The sequence below is a fragment of the Coregonus lavaretus genome (genome assembly GCF_964263955.1).
Source record: "Coregonus lavaretus genome assembly, chromosome: 3".
Classification (NCBI taxonomy): domain Eukaryota; kingdom Metazoa; phylum Chordata; class Actinopteri; order Salmoniformes; family Salmonidae; genus Coregonus; species Coregonus lavaretus.
In genome coordinates this window covers 38,758,902-38,785,718 of record NC_139990.1, presented here as the reverse complement: position 1 = coordinate 38,785,718, position 26,817 = coordinate 38,758,902, and positions in this window count along the sequence as shown.

Below are 26,817 nucleotides of genomic sequence, written 5' to 3'. Positions count from 1 at the left end.
TTCTTCTGATCATGATAAAACCCTTTCACTGTAGCATTGTGTTCTTCTGATCAGGATAAAACCCTTTAACTATAGCATTGTGTTCTTCTGATCATGATAAAACCCTTTCACTATAGCATTGTGTCCGTCTGGTCATGATAAAACCCTTTCACTGAAGCATTGTGTTATTTTGATCATGATAAAACCCTTTCACTGTAGCATTGTGTTATTCTGATCATGATAAAACCCTTTCACTGTAGCATTGTGTTCTTCTGATCATGATAAAACCCTTTCACTGTAGCATTGTGTTATTCTGATCATGATAAAACCCTTTCACTGTAGCATTGTGTTCTTCTGATCATGATAAAACCCTTTCACTGTAGCATTGTGTTCTTCTGATCATGATAACACCCTTTCACTGTAGCATTGTGTTCTTCTGATCATGATAAAACCCTTTCACTGTAGCATTGAGTTATTTTGATCATGATAAAACACTTTCACTGTAGCATTGTGTCCGTCTGATCATGATAAAACGCTTTCACTGTAGCATTGTGTTATTTTGATCATGATAAAACCCTTTCACTGTAGCATTGTGTCCGTCTGATCATGATAAAACCCTTTCACTGTAGCATTGTGTTATTTTGATCATGATAAAAACCTTTCACTGTAGCATTGTGTTATTCTGATCAAGATAAAACCCTTTCACTGTAGCATTGTGTTATTCTGATCATGAAAAAACCCTTTCACTGTAGCATTGTGTTCTTCTGATCATCATAAAACCCTTTCACTGTAGCATTGTGTTCTTCTGATCATGATAATACCCTTTCACTGTAGCATTGTGTTCTTCTGATCATGATAAAACCCTTTCACTGTAGCCTTGTGTTCTTCTGATCATGATAAAACCCTTTCACTCTAGCATTGTGTTCTTCTGATCATGATAAAAGCCTTTCACTGTAGCATTGTGTTCTTCTGATCATGATAAAACCCTTTCACTGTAGCATTGTGTTCTTCTGATCAGTATAAAATCCTTTCACTGTAGCATTGTGTTCTTCTGATCATGATAAAACCCTTTCCCTGTAGCATTGTGTTTTTCTGATCATGATAAATCCCTTTCACTGTAGCAATGTGTTCTTCTGATCAGGATGAAACCCTTTCACTGTAGCATAGTGTTCTTCTGATCAGGATAAATCCCTTTCACTGTAGCATTGTGTTCTTCTGATCATGATAAAACCCTTTCACTGTAGCATTGTGTTATTCTGATCATGATAAAACCCTTTCACTGTAGCATTGTGCTATTCTGATTAAGATAAAACCCTTTAACTATAGAATTGTGTTCTTCTGATCATGATAAAACCCTTTCACTGTAGCATTTTGTCTGTCTGATCATGATAAAACCCTTTCACTGTAGCATTGTGTTATTTTGATCATGATAAAACCCTTTCACTGTAGCATTGTGTTATTCTGATCATGATAAAACCCTTTCACTGTAGAATTGTGTTATTCTGATCATGATAAAATCCTTTCACTGTAGCATTGTGTTATTCTGATCATGATAAAACCCTTTCACTGTAGCATTGTGTTATTCTGATCATGATAAATCCCTTTCACTGTAGCATTGTGTTCTTCTGATCATGATAAAACCCTTTCACTGTAGCATTGTGTTCTTCTGATCAGGATAAATCCCTTTCACTGTAGAATTGTGTTCTTCTGATCATGATAAACCCTTTCACTGTAGCATTGTGTTATTCTGATCATGATAAAACCCTTTCACTGTAGCATTGTGTTATTCTGATTAAGATAAAACCCTTTAACTATAGCATTGTGTTCTTCTGATCATGATAAAACCCTTTCACTATAGCATTGTGTCCGTCTGGTCATGATAAAACCCTTTCACTGAAGCATTGTGTTATTTTGATCATGATAAAACCCTTTCACTGTAGCCTTGTGTTCTTCTGATCATGATAAAACCCTTTCACTCTAGCATTGTGTTCTTCTGATCATGATAAAAGCCTTTCACTGTAGCATTGTGTTCTTCTGATCATGATAAAACCCTTTCACTGTAGCATTGTGTTCTTCTGATCAGTATAAAATCCTTTCACTGTAGCATTGTGTTCTTCTGATCATGATAAAAACCTTTCCCTGTAGCATTGTGTTTTTCTGATCATGATAAATCCCTTTCACTGTAGCAATGTGTTCTTCTGATCAGGATGAAACCCTTTCACTGTAGCATAGTGTTCTTCTGATCAGGATAAATCCCTTTCACTGTAGCATTGTGTTCTTCTGATCATGATAAAACCCTTTCACTGTAGCATTGTGTTATTCTGATCATGATAAAACCCTTTCACTGTAGCATTGTGCTATTCTGATTAAGATAAAACCCTTTAACTATAGAATTGTGTTCTTCTGATCATGATAAAACCCTTTCACTGTAGCATTTTGTCTGTCTGATCATGATAAAACCCTTTCACTGTAGCATTGTGTTATTTTGATCATGATAAAACCCTTTCACTGTAGCATTGTGTTATTCTGATCATGATAAAACCCTTTCACTGTAGAATTGTGTTATTCTGATCATGATAAAATCCTTTCACTGTAGCATTGTGTTCTTCTGATCATGATAAAACCCTTTCACTGTATTATTGTGTTATTCTGATCATGATAAAACCCTTTCACTGTAGCATTGTGTTATTCTGATTAAGATAAAACCCTTTAACTATAGCATTGTGTTCTTCTGATCATGATAAAACCCTTTCACTATAGCATTGTGTCCGTCTGGTCATGATAAAACCCTTTCACTGAAGCATTGTGTTATTTTGATCATGATAAAACCCTTTCACTGTAGCATTGTGTTATTCTGATCATGATAAAACCCTTTCACTGTAGCATTGTGTTCTTCTGATCATGATAAAACCCTTTCACTGTAGCATTGTGTTATTCTGATCATGATAAAACCCTTTCACTGTAGCATTGTGTTATTCTGATCATGATAAAACCCTTTCACTGTAGCATTGTGTTCTTCTGATCATGATAACACCCTTTCACTGTAGCATTGTGTTCTTCTGATCATGATAAAACCCTTTCACTGTAGCATTGTGTCCGTCTGATCATGATAAAACCCTTTCACTGTAGCATTGTGTTCTTCTGATCAGTATAAAATCCTTTCACTGTAGCATTGTGTTCTTCTGATCATGATAAAACCCTTTCCCTGTAGCATTGTGTTTTTCTGATCATGATAAATCCCTTTCACTGTAGCAATGTGTTCTTCTGATCAGGATGAAACACTTTCACTGTAGCATAGTATTCTTCTGATCAGGATAAATCCCTTTCACTGTAGCATTGTGTTCTTCTGATCATGATAAAACCCTTTCACTGTAGCATTGTGTTATTCTGATCATGATAAAACCCTTTCACTGTAGCATTGTGTTATTCTGATTAAGATAAAACCCTTTAACTATAGAATTGTGTTCTTCTGATCATGATAAAACCCTTTCACTGTAGCATTTTGTCCGTCTGATCATGATAAAACCCTTTCACTGTAGCATTGTGTTATTCTGATCATGATAAAACCCTTTCACTGTAGCATTGTGTTCTTCTGATCATGATAAAACCTTTTCACTGTAGCATTGTGTCCGTCTGATCATGATAAAACACTTTCACTGTAGCATTGTGTTCTTCTGATCATGATAAAACCCTTTCACTGTAGAATTGTGTTCTTCTGATCATGATAAAATCCTTTCACTGTAGCATTGTGTTCTTCTGATCATGATAAAACCCTTTCAATGTAGCATTGTGTTATTCTGATCATGATAAAACCCTTTCACTGTAGCATTGTGTTATTCTGATCATGATAAATCCCTTTCACTGTAGCATTGTGTTCTTCTGATCATGATAAAACCCTTTCACTGTAGCATTGTGTTCTTCTGATCAGGATAAATCCCTTTCACTGTAGAATTGTGTTCTTCCGATCATGATAAACCCTTTCACTGTAGCATTGTGTTATTCTGATCATGATAAAACCCTTTCACTGTAGCATTGTGTTATTCTGATTAAGATAAAACCCTTTAACTATAGCATTGTGTTCTTCTGATCATGATAAAACCCTTTCACTATAGCATTGTGTCCGTCTGGTCATGATAAAACCCTTTCACTGTAGCATTGTGTTATTCTGATCATGATAAAACCCTTTCACTGTAGCATTGTGTTATTCTGATTAAGATAAAACCCTTTAACTATAGAATTGTGTTCTTCTGATCATGATAAAACCCTTTCACTGTAGCATTGTGTTCTTCTGATCATGATAAAACCCTTTCACTGTAGCATTGTGTCCGTCTGATCATGATAAAACCCTTTCACTGTAGCATTGTGTTATTTTGATCATGATAAAACCCTTTCACTGTAGCATTGTGTTATTCTGATCATGATAAAACCCTTTCACTGTAGCATTGTGTTATTCTGATCATGATAAAACCCTTTCACTGTAGCATTGTGTTCTTCTGATCATGATAAAACCCTTTCACTGTAGCATTGTCTTATTCTGATCATGATAAAACCCTTTCACTGTAGCATTGTGTTCTTCTGATCATGATAAAACCCTTTCACTGTAGCATTGTGTTCTTCTGATCATGATAAAACCCTTTCACTGTAGCATTGTGTTCTTCTGATCATGATAAAACCCTTTCACTGTAGCATTGTGTTCTTCTGATCATGATAAATCCCTTTCACTGTAGCATTGTGTTCTTCTGATCATGATAAAACCCTTTCACTGTAGCATTGTGTTCTTCTGATCATGATAAAACCCTTTCACTGTAGCATTGTGTTATTCTGATCATGATAAAACCCTTTCACTGTAGCATTGTGTTATTCTGATTAAGATAAAACCCTTTAACTATAGCATTGTGTTCTTCTGATCATGATAAAACCCTTTCACTATAGCATTGTGTCCGTCTGGTCATGATAAAACCCTTTCACTGAAGCATTGTGTTATTTTGATCATGATAAAACCCTTTCACTGTAGCATTGTGTTATTCTGATCATGATAAAACCCTTTCACTGTAGCATTGTGTTCTTCTGATCATGATAAAACCCTTTCACTGTAGCATTGTGTTATTCTGATCATGATAAAACCCTTTCACTGTAGCATTGTGTTCTTCTGATCATGATAAAACCCTTTCACTGTAGCATTGTGTTCTTCTGATCATGATAACACCCTTTCACTGTAGCATTGTGTTCTTCTGATCATGATAAAACCCTTTCACTGTAGCATTGAGTTATTTTGATCATGATAAAACACTTTCACTGTAGCATTGTGTCCGTCTGATCATGATAAAACGCTTTCACTGTAGCATTGTGTTATTTTGATCATGATAAAACCCTTTCACTGTAGCATTGTGTCCGTCTGATCATGATAAAACCCTTTCACTGTAGCATTGTGTTATTTTGATCATGATAAAAACCTTTCACTGTAGCATTGTGTTATTCTGATCAAGATAAAACCCTTTCACTGTAGCATTGTGTTATTCTGATCATGAAAAAACCCTTTCACTGTAGCATTGTGTTCTTCTGATCATCATAAAACCCTTTCACTGTAGCATTGTGTTCTTCTGATCATGATAATACCCTTTCACTGTAGCATTGTGTTCTTCTGATCATGATAAAACCCTTTCACTGTAGCCTTGTGTTCTTCTGATCATGATAAAAGCCTTTCACTGTAGCATTGTGTTCTTCTGATCATGATAAAACCCTTTCACTGTAGCATTGTGTTCTTCTGATCAGTATAAAATCCTTTCACTGTAGCATTGTGTTCTTCTGATCATGATAAAACCCTTTCCCTGTAGCATTGTGTTTTTCTGATCATGATAAATCCCTTTCACTGTAGCAATGTGTTCTTCTGATCAGGATGAAACCCTTTCACTGTAGCATAGTGTTCTTCTGATCAGGATAAATCCCTTTAAATGTAGCATTGTGTTCTTCTGATCATGATAAAACCCTTTCACTGTAGCATTGTGTTATTCTGATCATGATAAAACCCTTTCACTGTAGCATTGTGCTATTCTGATTAAGATAAAACCCTTTAACTATAGAATTGTGTTCTTCTGATCATGATAAAACCCTTTCACTGTAGCATTTTGTCTGTCTGATCATGATAAAACCCTTTCACTGTAGCATTGTGTTATTTTGATCATGATAAAACCCTTTCACTGTAGCATTGTGTTATTCTGATCATGATAAAACCCTTTCACTGTAGAATTGTGTTATTCTGATCATGATAAAATCCTTTCACTGTAGCATTGTGTTATTCTGATCATGATAAAACCCTTTCACTGTAGCATTGTGTTATTCTGATCATGATAAATCCCTTTCACTGTAGCATTGTGTTCTTCTGATCATGATAAAACCCTTTCACTGTAGCATTGTGTTCTTCTGATCAGGATAAATCCCTTTCACTGTAGAATTGTGTTCTTCTGATCATGATAAACCCTTTCACTGTAGCATTGTGTTATTCTGATCATGATAAAACCCTTTCACTGTAGCATTGTGTTATTCTGATTAAGATAAAACCCTTTAACTATAGCATTGTGTTCTTCTGATCATGATAAAACCCTTTCACTATAGCATTGTGTCCGTCTGGTCATGATAAAACCCTTTCACTGAAGCATTGTGTTATTTTGATCATGATAAAACCCTTTCACTGTAGCCTTGTGTTCTTCTGATCATGATAAAACCCTTTCACTCTAGCATTGTGTTCTTCTGATCATGATAAAAGCCTTTCACTGTAGCATTGTGTTCTTCTGATCATGATAAAACCCTTTCACTGTAGCATTGTGTTCTTCTGATCAGTATAAAATCCTTTCACTGTAGCATTGTGTTCTTCTGATCATGATAAAAACCTTTCCCTGTAGCATTGTGTTTTTCTGATCATGATAAATCCCTTTCACTGTAGCAATGTGTTCTTCTGATCAGGATGAAACCCTTTCACTGTAGCATAGTGTTCTTCTGATCAGGATAAATCCCTTTCACTGTAGCATTGTGTTCTTCTGATCATGATAAAACCCTTTCACTGTAGCATTGTGTTATTCTGATCATGATAAAACCCTTTCACTGTAGCATTGTGCTATTCTGATTAAGATAAAACCCTTTAACTATAGAATTGTGTTCTTCTGATCATGATAAAACCCTTTCACTGTAGCATTTTGTCTGTCTGATCATGATAAAACCCTTTCACTGTAGCATTGTGTTATTTTGATCATGATAAAACCCTTTCACTGTAGCATTGTGTTATTCTGATCATGATAAAACCCTTTCACTGTAGAATTGTGTTATTCTGATCATGATAAAATCCTTTCACTGTAGCATTGTGTTCTTCTGATCATGATAAAACCCTTTCACTGTAGCATTGTGTTATTCTGATCATGATAAAACCCTTTCACTGTAGCATTGTGTTATTCTGATCATGATAAATCCCTTTCACTGTAGCATTGTGTTCTTCTGATCATGATAAAACCCTTTCACTGTAGCATTGTGTTCTTCTGATCAGGATAAATCCCTTTCACTGTAGAATTGTGTTCTTCTGATCATGATAAACCCTTTCACTGTAGCATTGTGTTATTCTGATCATGATAAAACCCTTTCACTGTAGCATTGTGTTATTCTGATTAAGATAAAACCCTTTAACTATAGCATTGTGTTCTTCTGATCATGATAAAACCCTTTCACTATAGCATTGTGTCCGTCTGGTCATGATAAAACCCTTTCACTGAAGCATTGTGTTATTTTGATCATGATAAAACCCTTTCACTGTAGCATTGTGTTATTCTGTTCATGATAAAACCCTTTCACTGTAGCATTGTGTTCTTCTGATCATGATAAAACCCTTTCACTGTAGCATTGTGTTATTCTGATCATGATAAAACCCTTTCACTGTAGCATTGTGTTCTTCTGATCATGATAAAACCCTTTCACTGTAGCATTGTGTTCTTCTGATCATGATAACACCCTTTCACTGTAGCATTGTGTTCTTCTGATCATGATAAAACCCTTTCACTGTAGCATTGTGTCCGTCTGATCATGATAAAACCCTTTCACTGTAGCATTGTGTTCTTCTGATCAGTATAAAATCCTTTCACTGTAGCATTGTGTTCTTCTGATCAGTATAAAATCCTTTCACTGTAGCATTGTGTTCTTCTGATCATGATAAAACCCTTTCCCTGTAGCATTGTGTTTTTCTGATCATGATAAATCCCTTTCACTGTAGCAATGTGTTCTTCTGATCAGGATGAAACCCTTTCACTGTAGCATAGTATTCTTCTGATCATGATAAATCCCTTTCACTGTAGCATTGTGTTCTTCTGATCATGATAAAACCCTTTCACTGTAGCATTGTGTTATTCTGATCATGATAAAACCCTTTCACTGTAACATTGTGTTATTCTGATTAAGATAAAACCCTTTAACTATAGAATTGTGTTCTTCTGATCATGATAAAACCCTTTCACTGTAGCATTTTGTCCGTCTGATCATGATAAAACCCTTTCACTGTAGCATTGTGTTATTCTGATCATGATAAAACCCTTTCACTGTAGCATTGTGTTCTTCTGATCATGACAACACCCTTTCACTGTAGCATTGTGTTCTTCTGATCATGATAAAACACTTTCACTGTAGCATTGTGTCCGTCTGATCATGATAAAACCCTTTCACTGTAGCATTGTGTTATTTTGATCATGATAAAACCCTTTCACTGTAGCATTGTGTTATTCTGATCATGATAAAACCCTTTCACTGTAGCATTGTGTTCTTCTGATCATGATAAAACCCTTTCACTGTAGCATTGTCTTATTCTGATCATGATAAAACCCTTTCACTGTAGCATTGTGTTCTTCTGATCATGATAAAACCCTTTCACTGTAGCATTGTGTTCTTCTGATCATGATAAAACCCTTTCACTGTAGCATTGTGTTCTTCTGATCATGATAAAACCCTTTCACTGTAGCATTGTGTTCTTCTGATCGTGATAAAACCCTTTCACTGTAGCATTGTGTTATTCTGATCATGATAAAACCCTTTCACTGTAGCATTGTGTTCTTCTGATAATGATAAAACCCTTACACTGTAGCATTGTGTTATTCTGATTAAGATAAAACCCTTTAACTATAGCATTGTGTTCTTCTGATCATGATAAAACCCTTTCACTATAGCATTGTGTCCGTCTGGTCATGATAAAACCCTTTCACTGAAGCATTGTGTTATTTTGATCATGATAAAACCCTTTCACTGTAGCATTGTGTTCTTCTGATCATGATAAAACCCTTTCACTGTAGCATTGTGTTATTCTGATCATGATAAAACCCTTTCACTGTAGCATTGTGTTCTTCTGATCATGATAAAACCCTTTCACTGTAGCATTGTGTTCTTCTGATCATGATAACACCCTTTCACTGTAGCATTGTGTTCTTCTGATCATGATAAAACCCTTTCACTGTAGCATTGTGTTATTTTGATCATGATAAAACCCTTTCACTGTAGCCTTGTGTTCTTCTGATCAAGATAAAACCCTTTCACTGTAGCATTGTGTTATTCTGATCATGAAAAAACCCTTTCACTGTAGCATTGTGTTCTTCTGATCATCATAAAACCCTTTCACTGTAGCATTGTGTTCTTCTGATCATGATAATACCCTTTCACTGTAGCATTGTGTTCTTCTGATCATGATAAAACCCTTTCACTGTAGCCTTGTGTTCTTCTGATCATGATAAAACCCTTTCACTCTAGCATTGTGTTCTTCTGATCATGATAAAAGCCTTTCACTGTAGCATTGTGTTCTTCTGATCATGATAAAACCCTTTCACTGTAGCATTGTGTTCTTCTGATCAGTATAAAATCCTTTCACTGTAGCATTGTGTTCTTCTGATCATGATAAAACCCTTTCCATGTAGCATTGTGTTTTTCTGATCATGATAAATCCCTTTCACTGTAGCAATGTGTTCTTCTGATCAGGATGAAACCCTTTCACTGTAGCATAGTGTTCTTCTGATCAGGATAAATCCCTTTCACTGTAGCATTGTGTTCTTCTGATCATGATAAAACCCTTTCACTGTAGCCTTGTGTTCTTCTGATCATGATAAAACCCTTTCACTCTAGCATTGTGTTCTTCTGATCATGATAAAAGCCTTTCACTCTAGCATTGTGTTCTTCTGATCATGATAAAACCCTTTCACTGTAGCATTGTGTTCTTCTGATCAGTATAAAATCCTTTCACTGTAGCATTGTGTTCTTCTGATCATGATAAAACCCTTTCCCTGTAGCATTGTGTTTTTCTGATCATGATAAAACCCTTTCACTGTAGCCTTGTGTTCTTCTGATCATGATAAAAACCTTTCACTCTAGCATTGTGTTCTTCTGATCATGATAAAAGCCTTTCACTGTAGCATTGTGTTCTTCTGATCATGATAAAACCCTTTCACTGTAGCATTGTGTTCTTCTGATCAGTATAAAATCCTTTCACTGTAGCATTGTGTTCTTCTGATCATGATAAAACCCTTTCCATGTAGCATTGTGTTTTTCTGATCATGATAAATCCCTTTCACTGTAGCAATGTGTTCTTCTGATCAGGATGAAACCCTTTCACTGTAGCATAGTGTTCTTCTGATCAGGATAAATCCCTTTCACTGTAGCATTGTGTTCTTCTGATCATGATAAAACCCTTTCACTGTAGCCTTGTGTTCTTCTGATCATGATAAAACCCTTTCACTCTAGCATTGTGTTCTTCTGATCATGATAAAAGCCTTTCACTCTAGCATTGTGTTCTTCTGATCATGATAAAACCCTTTCACTGTAGCATTGTGTTCTTCTGATCAGTATAAAATCCTTTCACTGTAGCATTGTGTTCTTCTGATCATGATAAAACCCTTTCCCTGTAGCATTGTGTTTTTCTGATCATGATAAATCTCTTTCACTGTAGCAATGTGTTCTTCTGATCAGGATGAAACCCTTTCACTGTAGCATAGTGTTCTTCTGATCAGGATAAATCCCTTTCACTGTAGCATTGTGTTCTTCTGATCATGATAAAACCCTTTCACTGTAGCATTGTGTTATTCTGATCATGATAAAACCCTTTCACTGTAGCATTGTGCTATTCTGATTAAGATAAAACCCTTTAACTATAGAATTGTGTTCTTCTGATCATGATAAAACCCTTTCACTGTAGCATTTTGTCTGTCTGATCATGATAAAACCCTTTCACTGTAGCATTGTGTTATTTTGATCATGATAAAACCCTTTCACTGTAGCATTGTGTTATTCTGATCATGATAAAACCCTTTCACTGTAGAATTGTGTTATTCTGATCATGATAAAATCCTTTCACTGTAGCATTGTGTTATTCTGATCATGATAAAACCCTTTCACTGTAGCATTGTGTTATTCTGATCATGATAAATCCCTTTCACTGTAGCATTGTGTTCTTCTGATCATGATAAAACCCTTTCACTGTAGCATTGTGTTCTTCTGATCAGGATAAATCCCTTTCACTGTAGAATTGTGTTCTTCTGATCATGATAAACCCTTTCACTGTAGCATTGTGTTATTCTTATCATGATAAAACCCTTTCACTGTAGCATTGTGTTATTCTGATTAAGATAAAACCCTTTAACTATAGCATTGTGTTCTTCTGATCATGATAAAACCCTTTCACTATAGCATTGTGTCCGTCTGGTCATGATAAAACCCTTTCACTGAAGCATTGTGTTATTTTGATCATGATAAAACCCTTTCACTGTAGCCTTGTGTTCTTCTGATCATGATGAAACCCTTTCACTCTAGCATTGTGTTCTTCTGATCATGATAAAAGCCTTTCACTGTAGCATTGTGTTCTTCTGATCATGATAAAACCCTTTCACTGTAGCATTGTGTTCTTCTGATCAGTATAAAATCCTTTCACTGTAGCATTGTGTTCTTCTGATCATGATAAAAACCTTTCCCTGTAGCATTGTGTTTTTCTGATCATGATAAATCCCTTTCACTGTAGCAATGTGTTCTTCTGATCAGGATGAAACCCTTTCACTGTAGCATAGTGTTCTTCTGATCAGGATAAATCCCTTTCACTGTAGCATTGTGTTCTTCTGATCATGATAAAACCCTTTCACTGTAGCATTGTGTTATTCTGATCATGATAAAACCCTTTCACTGTAGCATTGTGTTCTTCTGATCATGATAAAACCCTTTCACTGTAGCATTGTGTTCTTCTGATCATGATAAAACCCTTTCACTGTAGCATTGTGTTCTTCTGATCGTGATAAAACCCTTTCACTGTAGCATTGTGTTATTCTGATCATGATAAAACCCTTTCACTGTAGCATTGTGTTCTTCTGATCATGATAAAACCCTTTCACTGTAGCATTGTGTTCTTCTGATCATGATAAAACCCTTTCACTGTAGCATTGTGTTCTTCTGATCATGATAAATCCCTTTCACTGTAGCATTGTGTTCTTCTGATCATGATAAAACCCTTTCACTGTAGCATTGTGTTCTTCTGATCAGGATAAATCCCTTTCACTGTAGAATTGTGTTCTTCTGATCATGATAAAACCCTTTCACTGTAGCATTGTGTTATTCTGATCATGATAAAACCCTTTCACTGTAGCATTGTGTTATTCTGATTAAGATAAAACCCTTTAACTATAGCATTGTGTTCTTCTGATCATGATAAAACCCTTTCACTATAGCATTGTGTCCGTCTGGTCATGATAAAACCCTTTCACTGAAGCATTGTGTTATTTTGATCATGATAAAACCCTTTCACTGTAGCATTGTGTTATTCTGATCATGATAAAACCCTTTCACTGTAGCATTGTGTTCTTCTGATCATGATAAAACCCTTTCACTGTAGCATTGTGTTATTCTGATCATGATAAAACCCTTTCACTGTAGCATTGTGTTCTTCTGATCATGATAAAACCCTTTCACTGTAGCATTGTGTTCTTCTGATCATGATAACACCCTTTCACTGTAGCATTGTGTTCTTCTGATCATGATAAAACCCTTTCACTGTAGCATTGAGTTATTTTGATCATGATAAAACACTTTCACTGTAGCATTGTGTCCGTCTGATCATGATAAAACGCTTTCACTGTAGCATTGTGTTATTTTGATCATGATAAAACCCTTTCACTGTAGCATTGTGTCCGTCTGATCATGATAAAACCCTTTCACTGTAGCATTGTGTTATTTTGATCATGATAAAACCCTTTCACTGTAGCATTGTGTTATTCTGATCAAGATAAAACCCTTTCACTGTAGCATTGTGTTATTCTGATCATGAAAAAACCCTTTCACTGTAGCATTGTGTTCTTCTGATCATCATAAAACCCTTTCACTGTAGCATTGTGTTCTTCTGATCATGATAATACCCTTTCACTGTAGCATTGTGTTCTTCTGATCATGATAAAACCCTTTCACTGTAGCCTTGTGTTCTTCTGATCATGATAAAACCCTTTCACTCTAGCATTGTGTTCTTCTGATCATGATAAAAGCCTTTCACTGTAGCATTGTGTTCTTCTGATCATGATAAAACCCTTTCACTGTAGCATTGTGTTCTTCTGATCAGTATAAAATCCTTTCACTGTAGCATTGTGTTCTTCTGATCATGATAAAACCCTTTCCCTGTAGCATTGTGTTTTTCTGATCATGATAAATCCCTTTCACTGTAGCAATGTGTTCTTCTGATCAGGATGAAACCCTTTCACTGTAGCATAGTGTTCTTCTGATCAGGATAAATCCCTTTCACTGTAGCATTGTGTTCTTCTGATCATGATAAAACCCTTTCACTGTAGCATTGTGTTATTCTGATCATGATAAAACCCTTTCACTGTAGCATTGTGCTATTCTGATTAAGATAAAACCCTTTAACTATAGAATTGTGTTCTTCTGATCATGATAAAACCCTTTCACTGTAGCATTTTGTCTGTCTGATCATGATAAAACCCTTTCACTGTAGCATTGTGTTATTTTGATCATGATAAAACCCTTTCACTGTAGCATTGTGTTATTCTGATCATGATAAAACCCTTTCACTGTAGAATTGTGTTATTCTGATCATGATAAAATCCTTTCACTGTAGCATTGTGTTATTCTGATCATGATAAAACCCTTTCACTGTAGCATTGTGTTATTCTGATCATGATAAATCCCTTTCACTGTAGCATTGTGTTCTTCTGATCATGATAAAACCCTTTCACTGTAGCATTGTGTTCTTCTGATCAGGATAAATCCCTTTCACTGTAGAATTGTGTTCTTCTGATCATGATAAACCCTTTCACTGTAGCATTGTGTTATTCTTATCATGATAAAACCCTTTCACTGTAGCATTGTGTTATTCTGATTAAGATAAAACCCTTTAACTATAGCATTGTGTTCTTCTGATCATGATAAAACCCTTTCACTATAGCATTGTGTCCGTCTGGTCATGATAAAACCCTTTCACTGAAGCATTGTGTTATTTTGATCATGATAAAACCCTTTCACTGTAGCCTTGTGTTCTTCTGATCATGATAAATCCCTTTCACTGTAGCATTGTGTTCTTCTGATCATGATAAAACCCTTTCACTGTAGCATTGTGTTATTCTGATCATGATAAAACCCTTTCACTGTAGCATTGTGTTCTTCTGATCATGATAAAACCCTTTCACTGTAGCATTGTGTTCTTCTGATCATGATAAAACCCTTTCACTGTAGCATTGTGTTCTTCTGATCGTGATAAAACCCTTTCACTGTAGCATTGTGTTATTCTGATCATGATAAAACCCTTTCACTGTAGCATTGTGTTCTTCTGATCATGATAAAACCCTTTCACTGTAGCATTGTGTTCTTCTGATCATGATAAAACCCTTTCACTGTAGCATTGTGTTCTTCTGATCATGATAAATCCCTTTCACTGTAGCATTGTGTTCTTCTGATCATGATAAAACCCTTTCACTGTAGCATTGTGTTCTTCTGATCAGGATAAATCCCTTTCACTGTAGAATTGTGTTCTTCTGATCATGATAAAACCCTTTCACTGTAGCATTGTGTTATTCTGATCATGATAAAACCCTTTCACTGTAGCATTGTGTTATTCTGATTAAGATAAAACCCTTTAACTATAGCATTGTGTTCTTCTGATCATGATAAAACCCTTTCACTATAGCATTGTGTCCGTCTGGTCATGATAAAACCCTTTCACTGAAGCATTGTGTTATTTTGATCATGATAAAACCCTTTCACTGTAGCATTGTGTTATTCTGATCATGATAAAACCCTTTCACTGTAGAATTGTGTTATTCTGATCATGATAAAATCCTTTCACTGTAGCATTGTGTTATTCTGATCATGATAAAACCCTTTCACTGTAGCATTGTGTTATTCTGATCATGATAAATCCCTTTCACTGTAGCATTGTGTTCTTCTGATCATGATAAAACCCTTTCACTGTAGCATTGTGTTCTTCTGATCAGGATAAATCCCTTTCACTGTAGAATTGTGTTCTTCTGATCATGATAAACCCTTTCACTGTAGCATTGTGTTATTCTTATCATGATAAAACCCTTTCACTGTAGCATTGTGTTATTCTGATTAAGATAAAACCCTTTAACTATAGCATTGTGTTCTTCTGATCATGATAAAACCCTTTCACTATAGCATTGTGTCCGTCTGGTCATGATAAAACCCTTTCACTGAAGCATTGTGTTATTTTGATCATGATAAAACCCTTTCACTGTAGCCTTGTGTTCTTCTGATCATGATAAAACCCTTTCACTCTAGCATTGTGTTCTTCTGATCATGATAAAAGCCTTTCACTGTAGCATTGTGTTCTTCTGATCATGATAAAACCCTTTCACTGTAGCATTGTGTTCTTCTGATCAGTATAAAATCCTTTCACTGTAGCATTGTGTTCTTCTGATCATGATAAAAACCTTTCCCTGTAGCATTGTGTTTTTCTGATCATGATAAATCCCTTTCACTGTAGCAATGTGTTCTTCTGATCAGGATGAAACCCTTTCACTGTAGCATAGTGTTCTTCTGATCAGGATAAATCCCTTTCACTGTAGCATTGTGTTCTTCTGATCATGATAAAACCCTTTCACTGTAGCATTGTGTTATTCTGATCATGATAAAACCCTTTCACTGTAGCATTGTGTTCTTCTGATCATGATAAAACCCTTTCACTGTAGCATTGTGTTCTTCTGATCATGATAAAACCCTTTCACTGTAGCATTGTGTTCTTCTGATCATGATAAAACCCTTTCACTGTAGCATTGTGTTCTTCTGATCATGATAAAACCCTTTCACTGTAGCATTGTGTTCTTCTGATCATGATAAATCCCTTTCACTGTAGCATTGTGTTCTTCTGATCATGATAAAACCCTTTCACTGTAGCATTGTGTTCTTCTGATCAGGATAAATCCCTTTCACTGTAGAATTGTGTTCTTCTGATCATGATAAAACCCTTTCACTGTAGCATTGTGTTATTCTGATCATGATAAAACCCTTTCACTGTAGCATTGTGTTATTCTGATTAAGATAAAACCCTTTAACTATAGCATTGTGTTCTTCTGATCATGATAAAACCCTTTCACTATAGCATTGTGTCCGTCTGGTCATGATAAAACCCTTTCACTGAAGCATTGTGTTATTTTGATCATGATAAAACCCTTTCACTGTAGCATTGTGTTATTCTGATCATGATAAAACCCTTTCACTGTAGCATTGTGTTCTTCTGATCATGATAAAACCCTTTCACTGTAGCATTGTGTTATTCTGATCATGATAAAACCCTTTCACTGTAGCATTGTGTTCTTCTGATCATGATAAAACCCTTTCACTGTAGCATTGAGTTATTTTGATCATGATAAAACACTTTCACTGTAGCATTGTGTCCGTCTGATCATGATAAAACGCTTTCACTGTAGCATTGTGTTATTTTGATCATGATAAAACCCTTTCACTGTAGCATTGTGTCCGTCTGATCATGATAAAACCCTTTCACTGTAGCATTGTGTTATTTTGATCATGATAAAACCCTTTCACTGTAGCATTGTGTTATTCTGATCAAGATAAAACCCTTTCACTGTAGCATTGTGTTATTCTGATCATGAAAAAACCCTTTCACTGTAGCATTGTGTTCTTCTGATCATCATAAAACCCTTTCACTGTAGCATTGTGTTCTTCTGATCATGATAATACCCTTTCACTGTAGCATTGTGTTCTTCTGATCATGATAAAACCCTTTCACTGTAGCCTTGTGTTCTTCTGATCATGATAAAACCCTTTCACTGTAGCATTGTGTTCTTCTGATCAGTATAAAAGCCTTTCACTGTAGCATTGTGTTCTTCTGATCATGATAAAACCCTTTCACTGTAGCATTGTGTTCTTCTGATCAGTATAAAATCCTTTCACTGTAGCATTGTGTTCTTCTGATCATGATAAAACCCTTTCCCTGTAGCATTGTGTTTTTCTGATCATGATAAATCCCTTTCACTGTAGCAATGTGTTCTTCTGATCAGGATGAAACCCTTTCACTGTAGCATAGTGTTCTTCTGATCAGGATAAATCCCTTTCACTGTAGCATTGTGTTCTTCTGATCATGATAAAACCCTTTCACTGTAGCATTGTGTTATTCTGATCATGATAAAACCCTTTCACTGTAGCATTGTGCTATTCTGATTAAGATAAAACCTTTTAACTATAGAATTGTGTTCTTCTGATCATGATAAAACCCTTTCACTGTAGCATTTTGTCTGTCTGATCATGATAAAACCCTTTCACTGTAGCATTGTGTTATTTTGATCATGATAAAACCCTTTCACTGTAGCATTGTGTTATTCTGATCATGATAAAACCCTTTCACTGTAGAATTGTGTTATTCTGATCATGATAAAATCCTTTCACTGTAGCATTGTGTTATTCTGATCATGATAAAACCCTTTCACTGTAGCATTGTGTTATTCTGATCATGATAAATCCCTTTCACTGTAGCATTGTGTTCTTCTGATCATGATAAAACCCTTTCACTGTAGCATTGTGTTCTTCTGATCAGGATAAATCCCTTTCACTGTAGAATTGTGTTCTTCTGATCATGATAAACCCTTTCACTGTAGCATTGTGTTATTCTGATCATGATAAAACCCTTTCACTGTAGCATTGTGTTATTCTGATTAAGATAAAACCCTTTAACTATAGCATTGTGTTCTTCTGATCATGATAAAACCCTTTCACTATAGCATTGTGTCCGTCTGGTCATGATAAAACCCTTTCACTGAAGCATTGTGTTATTTTGATCATGATAAAACCCTTTCACTGTAGCCTTGTGTTCTTCTGATCATGATAAAACCCTTTCACTCTAGCATTGTGTTCTTCTGATCATGATAAAAGCCTTTCACTGTAGCATTGTGTTCTTCTGATCATGATAAAACCCTTTCACTGTAGCATTGTGTTCTTCTGATCAGTATAAAATCCTTTCACTGTAGCATTGTGTTCTTCTGATCATGATAAAAACCTTTCCCTGTAGCATTGTGTTTTTCTGATCATGATAAATCCCTTTCACTGTAGCAATGTGTTCTTCTGATCAGGATGAAACCCTTTCACTGTAGCATAGTGTTCTTCTGATCAGGATAAATCCCTTTCACTGTAGCATTGTGTTCTTCTGATCATGATAAAACCCTTTCACTGTAGCATTGTGTTATTCTGATCATGATAAAACCCTTTCACTGTAGCATTGTGCTATTCTGATTAAGATAAAACCCTTTAACTATAGAATTGTGTTCTTCTGATCATGATAAAACCCTTTCACTGTAGCATTTTGTCTGTCTGATCATGATAAAACCCTTTCACTGTAGCATTGTGTTATTTTGATCATGATAAAACCCTTTCACTGTAGCATTGTGTTATTCTGATCATGATAAAACCCTTTCACTGTAGAATTGTGTTATTCTGATCATGATAAAATCCTTTCACTGTAGCATTGTGTTCTTCTGATCATGATAAAACCCTTTCACTGTAGCATTGTGTTATTCTGATCATGATAAAACCCTTTCACTGTAGCATTGTGTTATTCTGATCATGATAAATCCCTTTCACTGTAGCATTGTGTTTTTCTGATCATGATAAAACCCTTTCACTGTAGCATTGTGTTCTTCTGATCAGGATAAATCCCTTTCACTGTAGAATTGTGTTCTTCTGATCATGATAAACCCTTTCACTGTAGCATTGTGTTATTCTGATCATGATAAAACCCTTTCACTGTAGCATTGTGTTATTCTGATTAAGATAAAACCCTTTAACTATAGCATTGTGTTCTTCTGATCATGATAAAACCCTTTCACTATAGCATTGTGTCCGTCTGGTCATGATAAAACCCTTTCACTGAAGCATTGTGTTATTTTGATCATGATAAAACCCTTTCACTGTAGCATTGTGTTATTCTGTTCATGATAAAACCCTTTCACTGTAGCATTGTGTTCTTCTGATCATGATAAAACCCTTTCACTGTAGCATTGTGTTATTCTGATCATGATAAAACCCTTTCACTGTAGCATTGTGTTCTTCTGATCATGATAAAACCCTTTCACTGTAGCATTGTGTTCTTCTGATCATGATAACACCCTTTCACTGTAGCATTGTGTTCTTCTGATCATGATAAAACCCTTTCACTGTAGCATTGTGTCCGTCTGATCATGATAAAACCCTTTCACTGTAGCATTGTGTTCTTCTGATCAGTATAAAATCCTTTCACTGTAGCATTGTGTTCTTCTGATCAGTATAAAATCCTTTCACTGTAGCATTGTGTTCTTCTGATCATGATAAAACCCTTTCCCTGTAGCATTGTGTTTTTCTGATCATGATAAATCCCTTTCACTGTAGCAATGTGTTCTTCTGATCAGGATGAAACCCTTTCACTGTAGCATAGTATTCTTCTGATCATGATAAATCCCTTTCACTGTAGCATTGTGTTCTTCTGATCATGATAAAACCCTTTCACTGTAGCATTGTGTTATTCTGATCATGATAAAACCCTTTCACTGTAGCATTGTGTTATTCTGATTAAGATAAAACCCTTTAACTATAGAATTGTGTTCTTCTGATCATGATAAAACCCTTTCACTGTAGCATTTTGTCTGTCTGATCATGATAAAACCCTTTCACTGTAGCATTGTGTTATTCTGATCATGATAAAACCCTTTCACTGTAGCATTGTGTTCTTCTGATCATGACAACACCCTTTCACTGTAGCATTGTGTTCTTCTGATCATGATAAAACACTTTCACTGTAGCATTGTGTCCGTCTGATCATGATAAAACCCTTTCACTGTAGCATTGTGTTATTTTGATCATGATAAAACCCTTTCACTGTAGCATTGTGTTATTCTGATCATGATAAAACCCTTTCACTGTAGCATTGTGTTCTTCTGATCATGATAAAACCCTTTCACTGTAGCATTGTCTTATTCTGATCATGATAAAACCCTTTCACTGTAGCATTGTGTTCTTCTGATCATGATAAAACCCTTTCACTGTAGCCTTGTGTTCTTCTGATCATGATAAAACCCTTTCACTCTAGCATTGTGTTCTTCTGATCATGATAAAAGCCTTTCACTGTAGCATTGTGTTCTTCTGATCATGATAAAACCCTTTCACTGTAGCATTGTGTTCTTCTGATCAGTATAAAATCCTTTCACTGTAGCATTGTGTTCTTCTGATCATGATAAAAACCTTTCCCTGTAGCATTGTGTTTTTCTGATCATGATAAATCCCTTTCACTGTAGCAATGTGTTCTTCTGATCAGGATGAAACCCTTTCACTGTAGCATAGTGTTCTTCTGATCAGGATAAATCCCTTTCACTGTAGCATTGTGTTCTTCTGATCATGATAAAACCCTTTCACTGTAGCATTGTGTTATTCTGATCATGATAAAACCCTTTCACTGTAGCATTGTGCTATTCTGATTAAGATAAAACCCTTTAACTATAGAATTGTGTTCTTCTGATCATGATAAAACCCTTTCACTGTAGCATTTTGTCTGTCTGATCATGATAAAACCCTTTCACTGTAGCATTGTGTTATTTTGATCATGATAAAACCCTTTCACTGTAGCATTGTGTTATTCTGATCATGATAAAACCCTTTCACTGTAGAATTGTGTTATTCTGATCATGATAAAATCCTTTCACTGTAGCATTGTGTTCTTCTGATCATGATAAAACCCTTTCACTGTAGCATTGTGTTATTCTGATCATGATAAAACCCTTTCACTGTAGCATTGTGTTATTCTGATCATGATAAATCCCTTTCACTGTAGCATTGTGTTCTTCTGATCATGATAAAACCCTTTCACTGTAGCATTGTGTTCTTCTGATCAGGATAAATCCCTTTCACTGTAGAATTGTGTTCTTCTGATCATGATAAACCCTTTCACTGTAGCATTGTGTTATTCTGATCATGATAAAACCCTTTCACTGTAGCATTGTGTTATTCTGATTAAGATAAAACCCTTTAACTATAGCATTGTGTTCTTCTGATCATGATAAAACCCTTTCACTATAGCATTGTGTCCGTCTGGTCATGATAAAACCCTTTCACTGAAGCATTGTGTTATTTTGATCATGATAAAACCCTTTCACTGTAGCATTGTGTTATTCTGTTCATGATAAAACCCTTTCACTGTAGCATTGTGTTCTTCTGATCATGATAAAACCCTTTCACTGTAGCATTGTGTTATTCTGATCATGATAAAACCCTTTCACTGTAGCATTGTGTTCTTCTGATCATGATAAAACCCTTTCACTGTAGCATTGTGTTCTTCTGATCATGATAACACCCTTTCACTGTAGCATTGTGTTCTTCTGATCATGATAAAACCCTTTCACTGTAGCATTGTGTCCGTCTGATCATGATAAAACCCTTTCACTGTAGCATTGTGTTCTTCTGATCAGTATAAAATCCTTTCACTGTAGCATTGTGTTCTTCTGATCAGTATAAAATCCTTTCACTGTAGCATTGTGTTCTTCTGATCATGATAAAACCCTTTCCCTGTAGCATTGTGTTTTTCTGATCATGATAAATCCCTTTCACTGTAGCAATGTGTTCTTCTGATCAGGATGAAACCCTTTCACTGTAGCATAGTATTCTTCTGATCATGATAAATCCCTTTCACTGTAGCATTGTGTTCTTCTGATCATGATAAAACCCTTTCACTGTAGCATTGTGTTATTCTGATCATGATAAAACCCTTTCACTGTAGCATTGTGTTATTCTGATTAAGATAAAACCCTTTAACTATAGAATTGTGTTCTTCTGATCATGATAAAACCCTTTCACTGTAGCATTTTGTCTGTCTGATCATGATAAAACCCTTTCACTGTAGCATTGTGTTATTCTGATCATGATAAAACCCTTTCACTGTAGCATTGTGTTCTTCTGATCATGACAACACCCTTTCACTGTAGCATTGTGTTCTTCTGATCATGATAAAACACTTTCACTGTAGCATTGTGTCCGTCTGATCATGATAAAACCCTTTCACTGTAGCATTGTGTTATTTTGATCATGATAAAACCCTTTCACTGTAGCATTGTGTTATTCTGATCATGATAAAACCCTTTCACTGTAGCATTGTGTTCTTCTGATCATGATAAAACCCTTTCACTGTAGCATTGTCTTATTCTGATCATGATAAAACCCTTTCACTGTAGCATTGTGTTCTTCTGATCATGATAAAACCCTTTCACTGTAGCATTGTGTTCTTCTGATCGTGATAAAACCCTTTCACTGTAGCATTGTGTTATTCTGATCATGATAAAACCCTTTCACTGTAGCATTGTGTTCTTCTGATAATGATAAAACCCTTACACTGTAGCATTGTGTTATTCTGATTAAGATAAAACCCTTTAACTATAGCATTGTGTTCTTCTGATCATGATAAAACCCTTTCACTGTAGCATTGTGTTCTTCTGATCATGATAACACCCTTTCACTGTAGCATTGTGTTCTTCTGATCATGATAAAACCCTTTCACTGTAGCATTGAGTTATTTTGATCATGATAAAACACTTTCACTGTAGCATTGTGTCCGTCTGATCATGATAAAACCCTTTCACTGTAGCATTGTGTTATTTTGATCATGATAAAACCCTTTCACTGTAGCATTGTGTTATTCTGATCAAGATAAAACCCTTTCACTGTAGCATTGTGTTATTCTGATCATGAAAAAACCCTTTCACTGTAGCATTGTGTTCTTCTGATCATCATAAAACCCTTTCACTGTAGCATTGTGTTCTTCTGATCATGATAATACCCTTTCACTGTAGCATTGTGTTCTTCTGATCATGATAAAACCCTTTCACTGTAGCCTTGTGTTCTTCTGATCATGATAAAACCCTTTCACTCTAGCATTGTGTTCTTCTGATCATGATAAAAGCCTTTCACTGTAGCATTGTGTTCTTCTGATCATGATAAAACCCTTTCACTGTAGCATTGTGTTCTTCTGATCAGTATAAAATCCTTTCACTGTAGCATTGTGTTCTTCTGATCATGATAAAACCCTTTCCCTGTAGCATTGTGTTTTTCTGATCATGATAAATCCCTTTCACTGTAGCAATGTGTTCTTCTGATCAGGATGAAACCCTTTCACTGTAGCATAGTGTTCTTCTGATCAGGATAAATCCCTTTCACTGTAGCATTGTGTTCTTCTGATCATGATAAAACCCTTTCACTGTAGCATTGTGTTATTCTGATCATGATAAAACCCTTTCACTGTAGCATTGTGCTATTCTGATTAAGATAAAACCCTTTAACTATAGAATTGTGTTCTTCTGATCATGATAAAACCCTTTCACTGTAGCATTTTGTCTGTCTGATCATGATAAAACCCTTTCACTGTAGCATTGTGTTATTTTGATCATGATAAAACCCTTTCACTGTAGCATTGTGTTATTCTGATCATGATAAAACCCTTTCACTGTAGAATTGTGTTATTCTGATCATGATAAAATCCTTTCACTGTAGCATTGTGTTATTCTGATCATGATAAAACCCTTTCACTGTAGCATTGTGTTATTCTGATCATGATAAATCCCTTTCACTGTAGCATTGTGTTCTTCTGATCATGATAAAACCCTTTCACTGTAGCATTGTGTTCTTCTGATCAGGATAAATCCCTTTCACTGTAGAATTGTGTTCTTCTGATCATGATAAACCCTTTCACTGTAGCATTGTGTTATTCTGATCATGATAAAACCCTTTCACTGTAGCATTGTGTTATTCTGATTAAGATAAAACCCTTTAACTATAGCATTGTGTTCTTCTGATCATGATAAAACCCTTTCACTATAGCATTGTGTCCGTCTGGTCATGATAAAACCCTTTCACTGAAGCATTGTGTTATTTTGATCATGATAAAACCCTTTCACTGTAGCCTTGTGTTCTTCTGATCATGATAAAACCCTTTCACTCTAGCATTGTGTTCTTCTGATCATGATAAAAGCCTTTCACTGTAGCATTGTGTTCTTCTGATCATGATAAAACCCTTTCACTGTAGCATTGTGTTCTTCTGATCAGTATAAAATCCTTTCACTGTAGCATTGTGTTCTTCTGATCATGATAAAAACCTTTCCCTGTAGCATTGTGTTTTTCTGATCATGATAAATCCCTTTCACTGTAGCAATGTGTTCTTCTGATCAGGATGAAACCCTTTCACTGTAGCATAGTGTTCTTCTGATCAGGATAAATCCCTTTCACTGTAGCATTGTGTTCTTCTGATCATGATAAAACCCTTTCACTGTAGCCTTGTGTTCTTCTGATCATGATAAAACCCTTTCACTGTAGCATTGTGCTATTCTGATTAAGATAAAACCCTTTAACTATAGAATTGTGTTCTTCTGATCATGATAAAACCCTTTCACTGTAGCATTTTGTCTGTCTGATCATGATAAAACCCTTTCACTGTAGCATTGTGTTATTTTGATCATGATAAAACCCTTTCACTGTAGCATTGTGTTATTCTGATCATGATAAAACCCTTTCACTGTAGAATTGTGTTATTCTGATCATGATAAAATCCTTTCACTGTAGCATTGTGTTCTTCTGATCATGATAAAACCCTTTCACTGTAGCATTGTGTTATTCTGATCATGATAAAACCCTTTCACTGTAGCATTGTGTTATTCTGATCATGATAAATCCCTTTCACTGTAGCATTGTGTTCTTCTGATCATGATAAAACCCTTTCACTGTAGCATTGTGTTCTTCTGATCAGGATAAATCCCTTTCACTGTAGAATTGTGTTCTTCTGATCATGATAAACCCTTTCACTGTAGCATTGTGTTATTCTGATCATGATAAAACCCTTTCACTGTAGCATTGTGTTATTCTGATTAAGATAAAACCCTTTAACTATAGCATTGTGTTCTTCTGATCATGATAAAACCCTTTCACTATAGCATTGTGTCCGTCTGGTCATGATAAAACCCTTTCACTGAAGCATTGTGTTATTTTGATCATGATAAAACCCTTTCACTGTAGCATTGTGTTATTCTGATCATGATAAAACCCTTTCACTGTAGCATTGTGTTCTTCTGATCATGATAAAACCCTTTCACTGTAGCATTGTGTTATTCTGATCATGATAAAACCCTTTCACTGTAGCATTGTGTTCTTCTGATCATGATAAAACCCTTTCACTGTAGCATTGTGTTCTTCTGATCATGATAACACCCTTTCACTGTAGCATTGTGTTCTTCTGATCATGATAAAACCCTTTCACTGTAGCATTGTGTCCGTCTGATCATGATAAAACCCTTTCACTGTAGCATTGTGTTCTTCTGATCAGTATAAAATCCTTTCACTGTAGCATTGTGTTCTTCTGATCAGTATAAAACCCTTTCCCTGTAGCATTGTGTTTTTCTGATCATGATAAATCCCTTTCACTGTAGCAATGTGTTCTTCTGATCAGGATGAAACCCTTTCACTGTAGCATAGTATTCTTCTGATCATGATAAATCCCTTTCACTGTAGCATTGTGTTCTTCTGATAATGATAAAACCCTTTCACTGTAGCATTGTGTTATTCTGATCATGATAAAACCCTTTCACTGTAGCATTGTGTTATTCTGATTAAGATAAAACCCTTTAACTATAGAATTGTGTTCTTCTGATCATGATAAAACCCTTTCACTGTAGCATTTTGTCCGTCTGATCATGATAAAACCCTTTCACTGTAGCATTGTGTTATTCTGATCATGATAAAACCCTTTCACTGTAGCATTGTGTTCTTCTGATCATGACAACACCCTTTCACTGTAGCATTGTGTTCTTCTGATCATGATAAAACACTTTCACTGTAGCATTGTGTCCGTCTGATCATGATAAAACCCTTTCACTGTAGCATTGTGTTCTTCTGATCATGATAAAACCCTTTCACTGTAGCATTGTCTTATTCTGATCATGATAAAACCCTTTCACTGTAGCATTGTGTTCTTCTGATCATGATAAAACCCTTTCACTGTAGCATTGTGTTCTTCTGATCATGATAAAACCCTTTCACTGTAGCATTGTGTTCTTCTGATCATGATAAAACCCTTTCACTGTAGCATTGTGTTCTTCTGATCGTGATAAAACCCTTTCACTGTAGCATTGTGTTCTTCTGATCATGATAAAACCCTTTCACTGTAGCATTGTGTTCTTCTGATCAGGATAAATCCCTTTCACTGTAGAATTGTGTTCTTCTGATCATGATAAAACCCTTTCACTGTAGCATTGTGTTATTCTGATCATGATAAAACCCTTTCACTGTAGCATTGTGTTATTCTGATTAAGA